Source organism: Channa argus, chromosome 5 (genome assembly GCF_033026475.1).
Source record: "Channa argus isolate prfri chromosome 5, Channa argus male v1.0, whole genome shotgun sequence".
In the NCBI taxonomy this organism is placed as follows: Eukaryota; Metazoa; Chordata; class Actinopteri; order Anabantiformes; family Channidae; genus Channa; species Channa argus.
Genome location: NC_090201.1, coordinates 28,758,932 through 28,779,590, shown reverse-complemented (window position 1 = coordinate 28,779,590; position 20,659 = coordinate 28,758,932). Strand labels below are relative to the sequence as shown.

Below are 20,659 nucleotides of genomic sequence, written 5' to 3'. Positions count from 1 at the left end.
TGCCTCTTCTTTTATTTCAGCAACAGTTCGTCGCTGTGTAAACACAGTGTTTGCGTTTTACTCTCAGAAGCTTTGGCCAGTGACAGCACATCACTAAATCTGCAGAATAAATGGATTTGTATTCAGAACAGAAAAAAGCATATTTAAAGGACAATGCAACACACTGTAAGTTGCCACCTGACACTGGGTAAAATCTGTAACGTGACCTAATCTGGGAGAGGGGGGAGAATCTGGATCACAACTGATGAGCTGACTGAGGAGAATGACTCATCAGCTTCATTAATGCTACATGCAGTGGAGCATAACACACAAATGAGGGGATAGTTTGGAAGTTATTAGCATAAGTAAATAGGTTAAATCCACAGCCTCGACATTAGCAAATTAAATGTAGACGTAAGATGAACCATAAGCCTCAGTGATGATGTGAAGCACCTGCATAAATGGGAGCCAGTTCATCAAAATAGCTTTGATTGATCCGTTTCTTCCTTGATGCAATAATGAGATTTTAGCACTGGTGTTCATTACTTACCTCTGTTGTTGTAGTCGGTCCACAGAGGGCGTCCATTTTCTCACAGACTCTGCTCCAGCTCTTTTGTTTTTAGCAGCCGTATCTCTGTAGCTTTCCTCTCATGTGTTCTTATTATTGTTACAATCACCATTTGTATTCCACATAAGCATCTTACTTTGGCTGGAATTCGACTCGTAGCCCAGTCTGGGGGGGGGGTCGAGTAAGAGCTGGTTCAATTACTGTCTTCTTCTAATAAGCAGGATTATGAAAGGCTCATGAATGAAATTGGAAAACACAGATATAGCCCGATGTGGCTCAGGGTGTGTTTGTTTGATCTGCAGATTTTAGATTCGTGTCATGAATAGATGAGAGGGAGGGGATGGGACTGATTTAGTGGAAGTCTTCCTGCTCACCGTGATTGTTTATGTGCATTCAGACGTTTGAGGAATGAAATTTTTTTTAAAAAGAGGTAGAAGAGGGAATGTGCTCACTGGCACACAGGTATAGTTGCCCTGAGGTTAGTTCTATATTTGCTCTGTCAAGATGCCATCGTGTGTTTATTGTACTGCGACAAACGTATCGGCTCCAACTTGATGCATTTCTCATCCTTCTGCAGAACGGGTCCTTTTCTGGTCAGGTCTTTCTTTAATGAGGAAGGTCCTTGTCTGCCTGCAGAGACAAAAGTGTGGCAAAAAATGAAAATGGGAAGAAAGCAGAATTTCTGAGTGTTTCCTGCAGACTGTTTGTATTCAGGGGCTGAGAGTCAGCACACATACGTACAGCTTCAGCTCAGACTTAGCATTTGTAAACTGCTTCTTCTCACTTTCATCTTTCTTGTTCTGCATTTCTTTGACCTCCTTCTTTTTAAAATTCCCAGCATTTTTTTTTTCTCGCAGGATTTCTCAGCAGATCTTGATGCAGATCTGTCTCAATAAATTGTGCATATTCTGCTCACATATTAACCCCCCCCCCACTACTTCCACCACCACCATCTCTCTGTGCTTCAGTCGAATGAGCACAGATCTACATTTTCAAACACAAAAATCGGTTGTGGGACAAAGCAGAGAAAGCAGGAATTTAGTGAGAACCAAACAGTACGTGCATGTCGTGAAGTCAATGGTGTTCAGACTAATCCCCCCACCCCCCTCCCCCCTTGGTGATTTCACCCTCAACATACAAAACAGTTCAAGTCTGCAAAAGAATGAAGTGTAACTAACAGAACTGACGCAGGAAGATGAATCAAGGCTGCGCTTTAAACCCTGAACACTGATAAAGTGATGTGATAAAGGGCTGAGCTGAGTTTTCTAAACGGAACACACAGATACAGCTGCCTCTGTTTGTACAGACACATTCACAAACTGTTCAACCTTCAGCTCATGTGAAAAAGACCTAAGTTGGGTTTTATTTTATTCTCAACAGCAACACAAGCAAACTGACGAAACTGATATTTTGCCTGCAAGTTATTTACCGACTAAGGCAACATTCAGTCAAAAGTGGCCCCAATCTGATTAATGTTTAAAATCTCCCTTTCTTTTTAAAGCAGACATGGGCCTTTCTCACATGTGCTCCTACATCAGATACATGTCTGATGTTTTCCAGTGTGACCTCAGTCTGAACAGTCTGGTCACGTTGCGTCTGACGTTGGCGTGACTCTCTTAGAGAGGTGTCTTTAGATCCTGAAATTTTGGATGAAATCTCCTTCAGTGAAGCTGCTCACGTCCCAGTCCCACCACTCCTGGCTCTGACTCTGCTGCATCCTTCTTCACATTATCATTTGCTTATAGGTTTGTCAACTTCCACAGCACAAGCTCTTCAAAATAAAATCGTGAACCGCTCTGTTCGGCTGAGTTTGATATATGCCCCATGTAAGAACTAATGCGAACAGCCACACAAAATATTGGATCTCAGCAAAACCTCTGCAGTCTGAACAATCCTGAGCTCTGACATTCTGACTTTGTTGAAAAGTTTTCTTTGGCCTGCAAAGCTGTGGTGATCTACACGTTGTACGTTTTGTCCCGCTGTCTGTTGATCCAATCTCAGGAACAAATTGAGAGGAAATTTCTTTAAGTTTGAACCAAATGTCCACTTAGAATGAAGAATGAACTGATAAGGTTTTGATCAAAAGTAAAGAATTTCTAATTTGCCTTTGATTAACTGACTAGAAAGTGAGTCTGACGTGACAGACATGCATGTAAGCTGTCACTTGATTGGCTGGTGAAGAAGCACAACAGCACGGTGAAAAGTGATGTCAAAGTTGAACTGACCCTGCAGGCGAGGACGCTGAGGAGGACGATGATGGTGTCGCAGCTTTTTGAATGTTTTTCTGCACAGATTTCATCAGTTTTAGAAAGTAAAGTGAGATTATATAACATACGGTGCATGATGTTGTGTAAAGTGATGAAACTGAAAGATGCAATTTGTTAGACATAAACTCAACACATCAGGACTTTTACAAACTTGTAAATGGGTCTGAAGCATAAGGGGAGAAACACAACTGAACATTATTGAAAATCTCTAATCATGATTTACTGTAATCATGTGTAAAGTTTTGTGTACACTGTCGGGTTAAACTGAGCGGTGAGACATGGTGGTCCGTGATGTATGGTGGTGTTTCCATGTATAGAGAGGATTTGTGGAATCTGTGTGGGCTCAATAAGTTTGACTCTTGTCCAGTTAAGAAATGAGGGACTGGATTTTGGAAGTAAAGGAAGACAAGCTGCCTGCAGATGCACCCCAGTGGCTCTTAGTCTTCTGTGTGTGTGTGTGTGTGTGTGTGTGTGTGTGTGTGTGTGTGTGTGTGTGCGAGTGCGTGGTGTAACACTGCACAAAGAGTGAGCTCACACAGTGAGGCACATTTCTATACCACTGGACAGACACAAGGTTGAGCAAATTCCCAGAAGCACTATGCTCTGTTTGTGTTGTTTGTTGGTGGGAGGAGGGAGGGGGGGGAGGGGGGGGAGGGGGGGGGGGGGGGGGGGGGGTGATGGCTAGAGACACGGAGGCAGAAAGAAGTGATGCATGTCTGCAAACATGCACTTCTTGAATTTCAATGTGTAGATACAGAAACACCACAGTGCTGGAGTGTGAAGCGCTGCCGTCTCACAGGTAGAAGGTCCCTGGTTTGAATCAGTTTGTATGTTCTGCATGTTGTGTGGGTTTCCTCCAGGTTTGACAGATTTTCTATCTGAGTCAGGACCTTTTGGTGAAGTTCGGGTCCTAATGAGTTCAGGGGGCTGTTTGTGGTTAGGGTGAGGAGCCAGCGAAGCGATTGTGTCAATGAGTCCTAACAAGGGTAGAAATAAGAACCTGTGTGTGTCGGAGTGAGAGCCCCTTCCTGCTAAAAGGTATTGATCCAACCATCCTTCTCTCCTCCCTTTGTCCCATATCAGTCTCTCTCTGCTATCCTCCCCCTCTGTAAGTCTAGGTCTGGTTCTCTCTGGGGTGGTCTCGAGTTCTTTAAATCATTACTGTGTGGCGACAGAAGGACGGACGGAGGGAGTTGAGGATCATATGGCCCAGGAGAAGGTACAGAGTAATGGAGCAAGGACATGGAGAACTGATAGTCGGGTCAAATAGCAGAGATAAAAAGGGAACAAAGGGGGAAAAAACAGATGGATTCAACAGGGACGAGGCTACGAGAGTCTGAGACGCTTACAGGAAAGAGGAGATGAGGACTGAGAGCAAAGTGTACAGAACGCATGGAGAAACGGGAGAGTGGTGAGGTGGATGATGGGAAGTGACAGGAGGACGTGAGTGCTGATGGGAGTAATTTAACACTTCAGCTCGAATGAGGGGTCAGCGGGGACCCTGCTATCGTCCTTCAGCGAGACTTGTGAGGTCGAGGACATGATTGACAATCAGCTTAATCACAGACAAATTATTCTAGCTGTAGGATATTTTACAAGTAGAGGACGGGCTCCCACTGACGTCTGTTGCACATTTATAAGTGAGATCTTTGATTCCCAATACGGTGATGGGGAATAAAACTCACGGTGATTTGTGCAAAAATATGTTTCAAAGTTCATGAAGCTTCAGCAGTGTTGGAACAAAATCCCCTATTTTTGTTACTGTCCCACTACTGCACATTATCAAAGTGGATTGTGTGTTTTCTTATTTTTGAAATTTCGTAATTTTATTCATTTGCCTTATGTTTTTTTTTCTCTTGTAATCATTTAGACTAGAAAAGGTGCAAAAATATTTAGTAGCTGTTCACGAAACTTACTTTTCAGATTACTGTCACGGAAGATGGTAAATGTTCTGCACTTATATAGCACTTTTCTACCTGTTGGAACTCAAAGCACTTTACACTGCTTCTTATTCACCCATTCACACTCACACACACTCACACACACTCATACGCCGGTGGGGGAGGAGCAGAATGCTTTCAAAAAAATACTCCACTACAAGTATTACTTCCAATTCTTTTAAGTACTCATCACATGCTTTATAAAATACGTTAAGTCTAAAAGTAGCAGTACTGCAGAAAGTAACTTTCTTTGAGTTACTGATGAAAACTGAATATTTATTTGAACCAATTGAACTTGATGATGTTAATAATGTGAATGTACAAATCAAGTCCAGATTTTTTTCCACATGTACCTCATTAAGCTGCAGCATGTAACAGGGTGCAACTAACAAGTCTTTCAGAGAGGCTCAGGCTTCGAACCAATCAGAGAAGTTCACTCTTTAAATGTTACAAAGTACCATGTTTCCCTCTAACATGTAGTGGAGAAAAAGTAAAAGAACATAAAATGGACAAAGTAAAACCACAAATACTTTAACATTTGATTACAGTACTTTAAGTAAATGTACTTATTTACATCTTTACATCAATTTACTGCCTGAAGCGATGTGAACCTGCTCTTTAAGTACGACCTGCCTCAGAAAGCAGGAACAATTGACGGACCTGCAGTTTTCTAATTGAAGGACATGTTTAAGTGCTCATTAAACTGGATTACTGAACCCAGCCATTACGTTGTCACTGACGCCTCACCGCAGTCTCAATTATTAGATGTGACATGTAATTTTCTGTGTATGTTTGTGCGCTTTCGAATCCTCTGCCTGTGATTGTAAAATATAATCTTTGCCGAGGGGAAGAGTCGGGTCCGTCCTCTCCTCATCCTCCTCGCTGTCACTGTGCTGTACAGCTCTCAGGCTGTCGTCACCAGAAGCAATAAATAAAGAAGAAATGTCAAATACAAAAACAACACAAAGGAGCCTCACGGTTATAAGTCCAGTTCCTGTTTCCCTAATGTAGACATGGTGCATGGGCTGCATGGAGGTGAGGCTGTGATGATTGACAGGAGCTGAATACTAAAATATTACAGATGATTCAAAGTTTATTACAGGACGAAATATGACCCTGAAGTTCTAGCCTCCAGATACAAATAAGAGCCACATTTTACTTTTTATATATTCATAAGTTTTGCATTCACAGCAGTTGTGTATGTAACTGCAAACGTGTCTTCACACACGTAGACACAACAGTAACAACCGCCTGTGTCCATTATTGGAAGACATGTATTTCAATGAAGGCGACGCCAGCCAGCAACTGGAACTCATCTTACTCTAGTAAATTTCTGTGGCATCGTGAAAACTAAACTCCCTGATTACTTTTACCTGCTCGCTGGCTGTGTGTGTGATGCTGTGGAGTCCTTGGATTTAAAGGTAGAAAGTGAAAAGAGAGAACCTGCTGAGACTCGTTAAACTCTCCTTGACACCACAGTGAATGTTGGTGAAAATTCATGCATGGAATTGAGAATCTGTCTCCCAATCTCACTCACCAGGCTCCTAAATCCACCAGCCTCGAGCAAGAGCGAGTTTGATTTCATGCCCTGAAAATGCGTTTGCATCCGACTACATAACTAGCATGTATAAATAGAGCTATCCTGTGATCATGACAGGCCTGAGCACTGATGTGTTTTTGTGTAGACCACAGGCCGACTGGTCATGTGCTTCGGAAAGAAAACCAGCACATTCCTCTTTGATCAAATCAAAGACACGAGAACTCACTCAGGCCTATTACAGCGAGATAAGGCAGAGATGGGAGAAGTGGAGGCTTTAAACCACCCAGACAAAATGGCATTTCAAGCAAAATGACTGTAAAGCTTGTATCAACCTCAGACAGGTCCTGTATCAAAGAGGTCAATAGAGGAAGTAAAGAATGAATAAGACACAGACAGGCAGAGGGAAAAAAAGAAATAACAGGATGAGGGAGATGAGCAGGGAGGCAGGGGTAAGAGGAAGATGGAGCAAATAAAGGGGAAGTGTGACGTGTGCGCTGCCGCAGTACAAAAATAAAACGTCTCCAATCACTTGGTGGAAAGCTGAGTCCAGATGAAACGGCCACAAGCTTCAACAGGAGGACGGAGACCTGCTGCTTTATGAAAGCTCATCAGACACTCAACACACACACGCACACACACACAAACACACACACACACACACACACACACACACACACACACACACACACACACACAGGAGAGGAGGATGTAAAGAACAAAGGAAAAGCAAACAAGAGGAAGACGTGAAGATAAATACCGTTTTAAAAGAGCAATTGCCCCAGTTTGTTCTCTGGGTTGGGGTCTACAGTTGGCCATGTCCAAATCCAGGGCGTCACATTAGCATGTCCAATAAAGCACAAATCCCCCTTTGGGGTCCATGTTTGGTGTCAAATGCCTTGTCATCTAAGGAAACCAGAAAGTGGGGCTGAACTGGGGGGAAACTGGTGACAGTGACAACTCATTAATGACCTAGGGAACAATTCATAGCAACCACACCGTTGGTTGACCGCTCTCACCCAAAGTCTGAAAATATTTCCAGCTGTTTGGTCTTTAAACGTCTCAGGCTGCTGCACAGAAACACTATTTTTAAGTATTAAAAGCAATTGATGGCAGCACATCAGTGATCGGCTGCAAATAAACTTCACCTAGAAGAATCTATTTTAGATCCTTTACATTTATACCACATTCAGGGTCATAATCCCTTTTTTTTTTTTATTCATTTTCTTGAACACAGTGACGTGATTCTCACATGGAGCCTATTCATTTGAAAGTTTGCAGTCCCTGAGCAACAGGCCTCCAATATTGGGGTGAGTGCTCTTAATTGACTGTGTGGATTTAGAAAAGGTCACAGTCCGTTGATTTTCAGGGTCATCTGTGAGTCATCACAGTGGCTCAGATGAGAGACTGGAGCTAGTTTATGACCACGGATGATATTACCGGACCTCAGAAGCTTGATCATTTTAATCCCGTTCAGAGAAAAAATGATGGCGTGTGCTGTGCAAAGCTGCTTGGTTTCACTTCATAATGTCTTGACAAAAGCAGGAGATGTGGAGCAGCATCAGCATTCACTCAGGCATGTTTTTGGTCACATCTTCATCATCTCCTGTGAGGTAGACATTAGGAGAATAGACTGGGGATTTTGATAACAGCTGGTGGAGCTAATTCTCCAGTCAGGTACAGTTGAAGCAGGAAGAAGGAGACAGGTGACAGGATGGGATAATTACAGTGGCACCAGACAAACCTCACATGACACATTGGTAAAATGTGAAAAGTTTGTTTCATAAATGAATGTGAGACATGTCTTTGAGGAGCCAATGGTGGCAGCAAAATAAAGAAGCCTCCATGTTGCAAAAAAATTTTTGCAGCAATAACTTAATTTATCTTTTCCTTTTTACTGATGCTGCAATGACGTGTTGATGATTCTAATTTGGGAGTTTAACTGTAGTCACTTTATCTACATGCATGTAAATGTGTGGTGGAACAAAGCCAAATGCAGGCGATAAGATGAGGAGGGAGGACACAATAGATTTAAAGGAATGGAAAGAAGAAAGAGCAGAGTGGAAACGGTGATGTTTTTCACTTGTGTTTCATCATTTATGACTTAAGGTGGCAGGTTGCCTCTCGTTTAGTCTTGTAACAGTGAGGTGGAGGAAGAGAGAGAGACGAGGGACGATGAGGCTTTTGGAACTATTGATCTGAGCAAAGACAATCTGCTGTTTCCTCCTGATGGCTAGAACGTGCTGCTGACCTTGGAATAACCTCATTAACTTTGAGAAGAAACTCGGTGAAAACAAACAGGCAATGATCTGTTTCTAGTGAGGCAGAGGTGGAGGGATAGATTGGGAGGATGTTGTTGTGATGTCACCTGAAACCCCACAGCTCTGGGATTAAAGTGTGAGACAACAGAGACAGAGAAGATTATAAAAGATGATGGGAAATAACTGCAACTGTTTTTTTGGGGGGGGTTTTTTGGAGGGGGGACACACTGGGGACAGTGTGATGCCACATATGTTATTATTTGCAACACTGTTCTATTAATTGCTGTCAGATTATGTCAGATACGCTTTTCATAGTAGATGACATTGCTGTAAAACTAGTTTGAAGTGTGTGTGATGTGTGTGTTCATACCTTGCTGCGATAACACATTGGAGCCTAATTCTGAGTTTAACCAAACCTACACTAAAATAAACCTTTAACACTTCAGTTCCTGCAGGAATCCCAACAATTCATTCAACCAAGTCCCTTTGAATTCTGCGAGACGTTGCCAATTAAAACACGAGGCTTTTAAAGCTCATTTTGACATCGGAAGTCTGCAAAATGTCTGAGATGTAAAATGAGACATAAAATAATGTCAAACAACCACAAAGCGACAAAACGTGTGCAGTAACGAGATGCCGAGGACCTGAATAGCAGCAGAATTCTGTTAATTTAGGTGGTTGAACTTGCAGACAGCGTCACATCATGATGCTGTTTGGCTCCACAGCGTTGCTGTATTTAGTGATATTAGTCACCGTCTAAAGCTGAAACTAGCTTGGTGTCTGTGAGTGTTTAGTGGACAGAAGTGACAGAGGGGAAAAGGTAACAGCCTCCAGCTGCTACAGCTGCGGTCCGACCTGCAGACGACAGCCAGAGATCCAAGGCCTCCACAGTCTACCGTTCTCCACAGACACTAACTCTGTGTGGTTTTTATTTTACTTTTTAGCTTTGAACGCATGAAGCAGCCATCAGCTCCCAGGTTATCTCAGCTGCAGCTTAGTGTCACGCTGTCGCTGCTTCTTTAACATGACGGTGACTCCACAGCTCGTTAAAGTGCAGCTTGATGCTCTGTCAGAGATTTAAAACAGAGAGGTTTCATATCTCAAGAGTGAAGAGAGGAGACATATTTTAAAATGGACAGAAACAGTAAAACTCATTTACGGAGCCACAGTCTCAGTTTAGTTGGCCTGAAATCAACTTGTTGTAACATTTGTATGAGGTTTGCACTAACCTTTATATATGGGGGGGGGTCATCAGGATATTAGGAGACTTAGACCAGTTTTACAGAAGTAATTTTGTGAGACAATTCCCAACATCTCCACATCAACAGCAGCAGCAAAGTAGGTGAACCGCTGAAGGACATTTAAAACTTGGCAGCAATGTTTTTAGTAGTGAGAAGGAAAATGGTTTGATGCTTCCGTTGTCCTTCCAAGCTGGGACTGGTTAAGACATATCCAGCCAAAGTTTAGGTTGATATCACGACATCCGTATTTAAACCCACATTTCCATTGTATAAGTCACTTTATTGCAGAGCTGCTTCCTGCTTCAGCCCACTTTTCATTTTTTAAGAGCAAATGATTAGTTTGTTTTGTACAATCATATTGATTTTGCTCTCATGTAGAATAGCTGTGATTAGTTTTGTCATTAACTTTCTTTCACGTCATTTTATGATTTTCAGATATTTCACTGGAACCAGTGCAACCAGTGGGTCAGCATAGGAAGTGGGAAAGTGCCTAAGAAGAAAACAGCCGTCGATCTTTGTGTCTCTTTTCTCTCCAGGCAAGTGGACTTTAATGACTGCGAGCATAAGTCATATACTGAACCAAAGACTCTTAAAGCTACGTATGTAAACTATTGACCTTTAATGAGTTTCTTTTTTTTAATTGCAGTGCTGATTTTGGACTAAGGTGGCATTTAAAACACTTCTAAAAAGCAAAAGTTTTACAACAACATACTGTTTTGTGAACTATTAACGGCTGTTTACTGGCAACTTTAGTTTCTGTCATTTTAATAAAAGACCAGATGAGGTTGTAAACTAGATTACAATTAATTATTGTTTTTCTCTAAGAAAACAATTTATTGCAGTTATTTGAAATATAATAAATATATCCAGTAGTATACTGTAATTCAATTTTACAGTAATTAAGTGAACATTTTTGAGTTTGTTGGCATCTTTTTGGCCAAGTAATAACTGTCTATTCTACAGCCAGTTAATTACAGTGAACCCTAACAAACCTTTAGTAAGTGTGTGTTGCTTTCGGTCTTATTAGACGTAGGTTGCATCTTACTATACTGACTTTATACCTTACTATAGCTGTTTTTTTTAAAAATGTGTGACATTTCTTTCTGTGCTTATTTGAGACATATACACCTAAAACTGCACATTTTTGGTGATTTTGTGCAGTGAACAGCACTTTGAAGGAGACCAGAACAATGCAACAACACACATTCTGTCTCTTCTAAAGCTGGGAAGAACTTCCTGTTTCTGTCGGACACACACACACACACACACACACACGCTAATTCCCAACCCTTTTACCACTGACCCTCTCAGCGTTTGTTGATTCTGAGTAATGTGTGTGTGTGTGTGTGTGTGTGTGAGGCTCACATTTCAGCGTTGCATCTGTAATGTTCTGGCCTCTTCTCTTAGCTGTAGCTGGTCACTTTTAATGCTTCACCCTTGTGCACTAACCAGCAGCTGTGAATGGGCAGCCGCTCACTAGTGTAAACCTCACCTCTTCTTCACTAGTTGATGTCAGCTGTTTGAGATGCTGCTCAGAGCTGTAGCTTCTGTTTTCTTGGTTTTACTGTGATGATGTGCGTTGATGATGCTGACAACGTGAAGCACAACCTTCAGGTGTTGTATGGCAGCAGAGCTGTAATTGGATAGTTTCATGTCAAACTGGGCTTTCACAAACTAGACTGGATCTGTTCTCACAAAATGGAGTTATCCACAAACTATCCAGCAAAGTTTTTAGACACTGAGAGAGACAGAGAGAGACAATTGGCAGCAGAATGTGTATCTGTAGTTGTCAGGCATCAGCAGTGGACACAGCCTGTATTTGATGTGAAAAACAAAGTTTACAGTGGTGAAACCTGAAACTAAGAGCTGTGTTAACCTTGGTTATTGGTGTCAGAGTGGCACAAACACACCTTGTCTAACGCTGATGCACACGCTGCTAATTCACAGTGATTCACACACACTTTGTTGCAGCTTTTGGAAATGACCACACAGTAACAGTTGCTGTCATCACATGCTACTTCCTCTCCTCCTTTGTGCCATCTTTGTTATCGCCTGAGCTTTGCTTCCACTTTAAGAATCTACCGAAAGAAAGTTTGGAGCAGTTTGTTTGTGGTGAGAACACGATCTGATTCAATCCAGTCCCAAAACCTCAGGTGTCCCTCGTGTCTCTGTACTTGTCCCCAGCTTCTGAGCTGTGTGTTTCCATTGGGCAGTAACCTGCACTTTTTTTTGCTAAGTGGCGAATTGACAGCACGTCTTCCTCAAAGTGTAAAACAGTTTTGTGTTTTCTAGATGTTTTAGCATCTGCTGCAAAGTTTTGTTGGTTTTCTGCCCAGAAAATCTCCACTGGGCAAATGCCAGTTGTGCACGTTGATCCATTTTTTTACTGGTGGTTTAGAACAGGATTTTCTTCCTGGATTTACTGTCTTCATCATGTAGCTACTGACTGAACAAGATTATTCTCACTTCACCTGTAGTGATGCATTTAGGTTTGCTCTGATTTGTCTCCATGTGAAGGGAAACCAAACCAGATGGAAAATGGACCAAGTTTACAAACTGGTCCACTGATTAGGACAGGAGCAAACATTCCTGCATGTTCGTACAGAAATGACACGGAAAGCAAAAGGTGGTTGCTGGTGTGTCACTGTTTGTTGTATCCACCCCTTCATCCACAGACTTCATTACAGTGCGACCTCCTGAGGGTCTCCAAAGCAGAACCAGGACAGTTTCTGATATGTGTCTGTGCGTTTGTGTAGTGAAAAAGTTCCTTCACAGAATTGACTGTCATAGTGCTGGATGGCTTCTTGTTTCATTCTTTACACAGTGTTGTCACAGTGTGTCAGTTCAGTCTGTGCAACAGTAGGACACCATCCAACACAGACTGTCTGTCTGGAAATGTTGAGCTATCTCGCACAGAAGTACCCCCTGCCTCTTCATGAAGGCTGTCCTGTCACTCTGCAAAATAAACATGTTGTTCGGGGAAGCAATGTGGCAGCCTGCAAATGTCTATATGAATTTACTTTTGCTTTGGACCAAATAAACAAGTTAACTCTAAAAACAAGTCGTAGTTTATGAACTTGCTTTAAATGTGTGTAAAAATCTAAGAACAACACGTTGCAGCTTATGTTCAGCGTCTTCCGATGTTGGCGCTGTTTAGCCCAGATGGGAGATGAAGCAGACTTTTATAGAAGTAGTGGCCTCGAACAGGCGTTGTGGTCTGGGGTCCTTGTCTGGATGTGTGGCTCCACTTCAGCGGTTCCTTTAACAGTGGTTCCCTGTGATTAGTGCTTGGTTCCAATAAAACCAACCAGTTCTGGTTCAGTTCTTAGTCGCCCTCATTGAGGATCCGTGAACCATCCCTGGATATTATTATCAGACACAGCTGAAAACTCATTTAATATGGGCATGATTTTGACTGACACTTTATTATTTCCCTCATTATGCAAGAGCAGCATTGTTAATTTGTTTTCTGGGAACCCGCTATGTTTTCTGAGTCAGCTCTTACGGCTCTTGTTGGTGTCAGCAGCACAAATCTTTCTTTTATTTAAGCTGATTACTGAGATTGTTACTTTTTTCTGCTTCATTAACCTCCAAAGTGCCATGTAAACATAGTTATTATTATTTCCTGAGCAAACACCAAGAGGGACTTGTCCAAACACACATTAGTTGAAATTTGCTCTGTGAGAATTTGGAGTTGTTCTTTCAGCACTGACCTTCAATGTGAAAGAGAAAAATTTGGTTCTTTTGATTTGGGAGTTTGTGGTGAATCTGCAGCTGGTTAGGATGTGCACAAACAACCATTGTATTCAAAGCAGCACATTATTCATATTTGGATTTGTGTCCTTTTTGTGACATTGAATAAGTAGATTCACTTCTATGGCCTAGAAAATATTTTTATTTTCCTGCTTTGAGGATGTTTTCAGCTCAGTAAAGCTTTCAGGGATAAACAGGTTTTCTGTCACCACTGCTCAAAAAATAAACCCGTCCATCTGTAAAAAAGCTGGAAAACTTTATTTTCTTCTGTTTCATGAGCTTTTGGCAGAAAACTCCAGTGTAGTCTCACTGAGACGACCACTGTTAAATAAAATAAAATAATTATTAAGTTATAGAAATGAAAATCAGTCGAGGTTTGGAGAAAGAACGAAAGCTGAAATTAAAAGTGGCTAAAGTTTCTGACAGACGTCCAGTTGTCCAGTTGGCTCAGCTGAAGCAGCACCGTAAAAGTCTTCAAGTTTTATTGATTATGGTTTAATCAAAAACAAATGTGATAAGGACCAGTTTTGCTTTAATGTGGAATTCTGCTGAATTATTGTCTGGACAGCCAAAGAACTGGTTCTCTGCCATGAAAGACCAGGAAAGACCCAGTGTCTCTGCTCAGTTTGGGATTTATATTGAAAGTTTCAGTGAGTTTATTTTCCAGCTGTTCACATGATGTTTAACAGTGAAGAAGCATCTTGTGTTCAGTATAACATTCACTCATTTGTCAAAGGAAGAAAGTCAAACTAAGTTTTGGTGTCACTTGGTATCGTCCATTTGTGAACTCAGACTCAGAAAACGTCTTCAATACTGCACCTGATACCACATTATCCCGTGCAGGTGTTGATGGAGACAAAACCAAAGCTGAACACAAACTGTACTGTGCTAAATTCTTAAGATCTAGGTACCAACATTCAGACTCATGTTTCTCAAGAATATTTTAAATATGTTTAATATCTGTGACAGATATCAGCAACAATGAGGGTTATACTGTATGTAGTAACTAGAATGTTACCTGAAGCTCTCGTTGCTTTTCCTGTGGAGACTCTACAGCCCATGTTCCCACATCCTCTCCATCCAGGATCTCAACCTAAATCTGTCCTGCTCCCGTTTTTTTAAACACCATGTTTGTTTTGGTAAAAAGAACACGTGAGAATTTCCGTTCTCGACGGTTTTCATTACTGCAATGGATCGATGAGGATTTTACTGTCCAGCAACTCATCCTGGAAGCAAAAACAGTTTAGTACTTGTATAAGTATAAGTATCAGCGAGTGCTCAAATGTAAGTACTTGTACCCAGTCTGGGAATAAGTAGTATCAGGACACCTCTATTCAGAACATTTCCAAGATGGAAAAATATGCAGGATCATGAATATTTTTACAATATGAAACAAGTAAAGAAAAACTGCTAAAGACTTTGTTGTAATTGCAGAATGAATTGTTTTGATGATTATTCATTTGTGAAGCTTGGCTCCATCTGTGAGGAGATTCTGCCTTTATATTTGACTTATTCTATTCATCTGGGGTTTTTGAATTGTACAAAAACCGCTGGATGTTCAAATATAAACATCATCCAAAGGCAAAGTGGATCATTATGTGTCATTTTCACTCTGTCCTGTTTGTGTTCTCATGTTACAGTAAAGTGAACAATGAGCTTTTCAGATCTTGCTGCCTAATAGACTCTCTCCCCTTTTCTCTAATGGTGCCCTGCTCTTTGACAAGTGGAGTGTTGGAGTGGATTACCAGGTGTGTGTGTGTGTGTTTGGGTGTGTGTGTGTGTGTGTGTGTGTGTGTGTGTGTGTGTGTTAGTGGTCAGACAAGCAGATGGATAGACGGCAGTCCCCACAGACTTCATTAAAGCTCTGTGGAGACACACACACACACACACACACACACACACACACACACACACACACACACTTAAACTCTGATATCTGAAAAAGAGCAGAGGGCACACACTCTATCTCTTACACACACACACACACTTGTGCACCTACACACTCATAGACCAACTCTGCTACACTCACACAAGTGAAATGTCTGAAAAAGGGCATTGCAGAGTTAGCAAGAGTTCATTCTCAGCCTTGGAGCAACACACACACACACACACACACACACACTTGAATTACATTTGTAAGGACTGTAAATGACATCATGGATCCACCCCCCACCCTCCCCCCATACGTGAACATTAAATGTCCAAGTCTAACCTTGAACCTAATCTGAAGCCTAAAACTTAATCCTAACCCTCAAGCATGTGTTTGCAGATCTGAGGACTGCTCCTCCTTTTCCAAAATGTCGTCACTCCAAACGTCTTAAACCAAAACTGGTCCTTGCAGTATGTAACTAGACACACACACACACACACACACACACACACACACACACACACACACACACACACACACACACACAGAGTGCTTTAAGCAGTGGATCATGCACATAGCAGACATACAGTAAAGTCCTAGAATTCTCTTAGTTGACTGCTGTCGTCTTTTAGTCTCGTCACCTCTGCGCCTGCAGTTGTCCCGTATTAAACAGCTGAGCGTCCTCCCTAATGTTCGCCACGCACCCGCCTTGGGCTGCTCGTACAGCTGATGCATTACTCTCTCACACACACACACACACACACACGTCAGGCGAACATCAGTTCCGTTCGGATGATTTTTCCCTGGAGTTTCCCTCTAAATACCACAGCACAAAGTGCTTGTTTGGTTTCACTTTGTGCTTTCTGGGGAGCAGGGAAGCAATTTGTTGGTGTTTATTAGTTCTGAAGTGGAGAACACAACAGAAAGTGAGTTGAAAATAGACAAAGTTGGGATTGTCTGTCTGGGTTCCAGCTTCTACAAATAGAATTGTGGACTTTGGAAACAAGTGCTTCACATTAACAAATGGACAAAAGTGCATGTGAAAACTAGTTCATAAGCATAACTACTATGTAAATCCTGTAATTATAACAACCTGTTTTAATATTAATAGTATAGAGTGGGAATTTCACCACTACTGAAGTGCTTGGATGTGGCAAATGTCCAAGAGAGAGCAACATGTGTGTTTCAGCTTCCACCATGAAACCTATTGTTTACATGACTATAAACTCGACTCCTGTCTCTTTGAGGACGACCGCAGCGAGGTGTGTGTGTTTGTGTTTGTGTGTGCGTGTGTCAAATGGGTTTTGCTGTCACAGGTTTGGTTCTGCTTTCTTAGCTAACATAATTAAAATCATAATTTTGTTAACTTCAAACTTTCTAATGTAGTTGTATAGATGGACCAATGCTTATTTAAAAATAAATCTACTTCCTAGAGAAATGATTGGAGTCTGCACAGTGGGATTTACCTGGCTGCACATTACCACAGTAACACTTGTGTGGAGAGTCCCTGAAACAGCATTTGGACAGTTTAAGCCTTTAGACAATTTAACATATTTCACTAAAAATATTTAGTGAAGATCTGCAGTTTGATTTTTTTCACATATTTTAAATCCTGTACAATAATCAGAGGAAGTGTAGGAGCTGCTAACAGATAAGCTGTCCCACTGTCTCACATTGTGCTTTTTATGTGAACCAAATTAAACTCCTTAGTTATTATTATTATTATTATTATTATTATTTATTTCACAGCAGAGAGGACCAGATCCTACACATGGAATTGGAAAATGCAGCTAAATGCAGGTCTTATCGAGGAATCTGTGCTTTCCACAGGGATATGCTGCACACGTGTAGGTGAAGGACACAGTATGTGTGTTGCCGTTACTAAATTACCTAAATTAACCTGAGCGTCTGCAGCGTTTGGAAGCATGAGGTCAGCAGTAATTGTAGTGCTGTAAGTGGAGGCTATGTTGTGGCTTTAGTCTGACCAGGATGATTCAGGATGAGAGTCCTCACTGTACGGAAAACAAAACCGGTCAACTGCACAGATAATCTGTCTCCATCACATCTCTTCTCAGGGAAAATCACAGATCCGAGCACGACCCACGACAAAGTCTCACTAATAACGAATAACAATCGGCAATGAAACATCAAATTTATCCTGTTTGAGGAATTTTATTTTTTAGAGATTTATGCTGATGCTGTTTGTGCTGCTGTGAGGTTTTGCTTCTTATGCTTCCTCTGATGGAAGATGTTGGTTTCAGTGAGACTTCTGGTGGATATAATATTTTCCTCAAATCATTAAATTGTATTTTTTCCACCTGACTTAAATATTTGATAAACATTTTATTCTATTTTATATTATTTGCTATCGTTCAGATTTAGACTGATATAATTTTAAAGGCTTGTGTTTCTTCCTTACAGAATCGCCCCAATGATGTCGCCACATCCACAGGTCTGAGAAGTTAAATTGGTGAGTAAAATGTTCTACATCTTCTACCTTTAAGTGTGTTTACATGCACGTAACAAACCTGGTTAGCGGCTATCTGCTCATTTTTATGATAAGAAAAAGCAAACCTCTTACTTGATGCAACCATTTATTTCCCAAATCTTTCAATGTTTTCAAGCTGCATGATCATTGCAGCTATTTTACAAATCAGAAGCTGCATCAAAAGAAATAATTCAGTATTGCCCAAATTGGGGACTGAGATGAATTCATAATCACGTGTGATTAAGTGTGCAGCTCCATGGGGAAGACGGCGAGAAGGGGCTAACAATCAGCTTTAACAAGATGCTTGAAGGCCTGTCGGTAAAACTGACCTAAGAGTTTAAAGACATGTTGGATTATGATACGTGAAGTTATATAAAGATCTTTAGTTGCTTTCACAGCCATAAAGCAACAATGAGAAAATGTGAGCCATTGGCTGAAACTCTTTTTCTGTGAGTTAATGCTTAAACCTATATACAAGGTTCTGACTGTAGAATGGTGTTTTCAGTAACAGTGTGTGAAGTGATCAGTCAGAAAGCTTCTCGGTGTTGGGTTTGAACCTCACTGCATCAGCCACGGTCCCTTCAGCTCACTACACTGCGCCTCCGAAGATGCTGCCGTCTTGTTCATTCACCTCTCTGTGCTTTGTGATATACAGAAATATTAAATGCTCTTTAATCATCACCTGATTCACTTTGTGCCAGTCATTCACACACCTCAGCCAGTTTACTGTGGGCACAGATGGAATTGAATGTGTGTGTGTGTGTGACACATTATAGCCAATGAAATTAGGAGTTCAACACTATACAGCGTCTTAGGATTCTCCAAGAGGACTTCAGTCAGGCTCTCTGCTCAGATCGCCATTTAGATATTTGCCTTTTACTTGGTATTATAAACAATCTTTCCTTAGGGATTAATAAAGTATTTCTGATTCTGATTCGGAACATTTATTTTACAGTTCCAAACACCCATGAAATCCTTCTGTTACAAAATGAGCTATTTGGGTTTCTCCAAATAGCCGGTTTATTATCATAAACTAACATGAAACCAAATGACTTTGTGTGAAAAACTTACCCGCAGAAAAATGAAAAAATAAAGTAAATAAAATGAAAGACAAAAATGTGGCGTGAACAATGCAGAATTCTCCATTGTACTGCTCTTCCTCTGTGTCCACCGGGTTTTCGTGACTCCATCATTGTTTCTACCTTCACTACACACAGCTGCCGTCACACATTTCCACTCAAAACAACAGGTTTTTGTAAGTTTAGCTAAATATCACACACTAAACGGATAAACATACATTTATTCTTTAGGATTTGTCTTGGCTTTCTCAGCCTGTACATGGAAAAGGGTTGAAGCTGTCAGGTTAAAAACAGCCCCTTAAAACACGTTTTTAGCGTTTTAATGCCACATTACACCTGGTAAACATCCACAATTTATCCTGTAGAAAGTTGTATAGCTCTTTGTTTCTACTTGTTGTTAAAGGCTTGTTCAGTTTCTCACGAGTCAAGACTGAAAGCAGAGGCTTTCGTCTCCCCTTCACTGCAAACCACGTCTGCTCCAGCCGAAGCAGCTGAGCCAGTGCAGAGGGACGTGTCCCCGGGTTGGTCAGGGATTATTCAGGTTGTTGGAGGACAGACATGAAGATAAATAACAGCATCAATATAAAGGTTTAACAAAGTGACTACAGTAGATTTACAAAGTCAAAGAAGCAGATTTAGTGCTAAGTGAAGACAAATATAGATATAAGGTCATGATGAGAGACAGTGAATGACTGATGTGAGTATGCGTCCTCGTGTGTGTGTGTGTGTGTGTGTGTGTGTGTGTGTTAATTTAACCACACGGCTGAACTCAGCGTGCACACACACACACGCACACACACACAGGGACGCCTTTTATTTCTGATATAATTAGAGGACAGTAAAAACATGAAGCTCTGTTGCATTTTTTCCACTGGTGGATGTATTTCTTTGTGCCTCATTATGAAATGATATTTGGAAACGGTCTGTGAGGCCTGCATATGGTGTTTAACCACGGTTCGGTTTGTTGTGGCCTGTCTGTTTATTCTGCTCTGCTCTCTGAGCCAACATGTCCTTCCCCTGTGTGTCTTTTCTTTTTTTTAAATTCTGTCCCCTTCTGTCCATCTCTCCGCCTTTGTAGCAACCATTTCACCGTCCCAGTGCCACCGTATCTTTCAGCACTCTTTTGTCTCTTTCCAGTCCTCGTCTGCCTGTCCCCCTCTCCATCTTTCTTTCAAATCAACTTGTTCTTTGTGTTCCCCTCACCCTCTCTGCTGAGCTGCCAATTAGTGTGTAGAAGCTCAGAAGGCTCTACATATCTTTTCTATAAAGGAAAAAATCAGATGGATTTGGGTCAGAGCTCACTCAGCTGTAGGAACTGTTTTATATTTCATCGGGGTCTCATTTTTAATGCCTAAACTTAGTTTTACTTGATTTCACATTGTCCATCGAAAAAGCCTTTTGCACAAATGCTGTTGATGCTTAGACCTTATCCTAGTACAAACCAAATGAATGGTAGAAATGAATGGGAACGTCTAAAGCCGTTAAAGGGAAAACGTGCTCTGCTGCTCTTCACAAAGGGCCTTTCAGTGTCTGACTTCTACTTTAGCATTTCACAAGCCATGAATTGCAAATGAGACTTTGGTTAAGCTGCTTTGTTAACCATATTTCTGACATTTAGTTCCATGTCTACTCTGCTTTCATTTTGAGGCCACACCTGAAATGCCAGTAAGGAGGGG

The 20,659-nt window shown here is 41.3% G+C and overlaps 1 protein-coding gene across 4 annotated transcripts in view; it reads left to right on the top strand.

Moving 5' to 3' along the window:
• pcbp4 (poly(rC) binding protein 4) overlaps positions 1–20,659 on the top strand; it is a 120,751-nt gene that overhangs the window by 24,688 nt on the left and 75,404 nt on the right. For 2 of the 4 annotated variants that reach the window (XM_067504609.1, XM_067504612.1), the window contains exons 2-3: positions 10,229–10,329; positions 17,838–17,886. The gene's annotated coding sequence lies outside the window, so the exon portion shown is untranslated. Of the gene's footprint in view, positions 1–3,945; positions 4,034–10,228; positions 10,393–17,837; positions 17,887–20,659 lie in introns of those variants that run through there. The other 2 variants (XM_067504610.1, XM_067504611.1) reach the window with 2 other exon arrangements.